The sequence below is a fragment of the Adiantum capillus-veneris genome, chromosome 4 (genome assembly GCF_014529385.1).
Source record: "Adiantum capillus-veneris isolate H3 chromosome 4, ASM1452938v2, whole genome shotgun sequence".
Lineage (NCBI taxonomy): Eukaryota > Viridiplantae > Streptophyta > Polypodiopsida > Polypodiales > Pteridaceae > Adiantum > Adiantum capillus-veneris.
The window spans coordinates 68371246-68371997 of NC_140934.1; the positions used below are offsets into that span (position 1 = coordinate 68371246).

General features: G+C 37.4%; 1 protein-coding gene across 1 annotated transcript in view; it reads right to left on the reverse strand.

Annotated features, from left to right (window-relative positions):
* Positions 1-193, reverse strand: part of LOC147459347 (sodium/hydrogen exchanger 6-like) — an 867-nt gene extending 674 nt beyond the window's left edge. Inside the window, exon 1 of the mRNA XM_086511583.1 lies at positions 99-193. The gene's annotated coding sequence lies outside the window, so the exon portion shown is untranslated. The remainder of the gene's footprint in view (positions 1-98) is intronic.
* Positions 194-752: the final 559 nt, after the last annotated feature.

Consider the following 752-nt stretch of genomic DNA (forward strand, 5'->3'; position numbering starts at 1 on the left):
CTACAGAAGATTACCAATGAAGGAAATGACTTGAATTGAAACATTAAGATAATATATTGTGAAGTTACAAAACACATTGATTAATATACCAAGATTACCTTGCAATCAGAATGCTGACCTTCCTTCCGCACAGGAATTAGGGGTAAAAGTCAAGGAGGTAAACTGCTAATTCAAGAGTATGCACCCAACGTTTTAAATAAAGATCAATTGCTTGCCACAGTCCTGAAAGGATACAATGGTAAAAAATGTAAATCCAACATTATTCCAGCTTTGCTGCTCCAGAAAAGTTCCCAATCCAATGTAGATAAATCTGAAGCCAAATAAAGACTGTCCTTGATCAGACTAACTTGATTTTGAGTTAGGAAACTGGTGTACTAATTCAAACAAGCTATCTTCACAGCCACAAAAATACCTATTTACTTTGTACTGGAAGCCTCTAAACAAAAGAAAGCTATCTATGTGTAATTCTAACTCACAACAAAGTTATGGACCAAACTACCCACCCTTGGCACTTTATGTAGGTTTTGCCCACAGAACCTGAGCCATACTACAGCTATAGGACACTCTCACCTGGCACTAGCAGATTGTCGACATGACCAAGATAATGTATCAATCACATCACACCCCAAGTCCTTAACTGAGTTCACTTCACTACAAAGAAGGAGAGAGAGAAGGAGAAAATGAAATCGAATGAAATGTTTATAAACGTCTTCGAAAGGCTAAAGTGTCCTATGAGACCAAAAGTTACAACC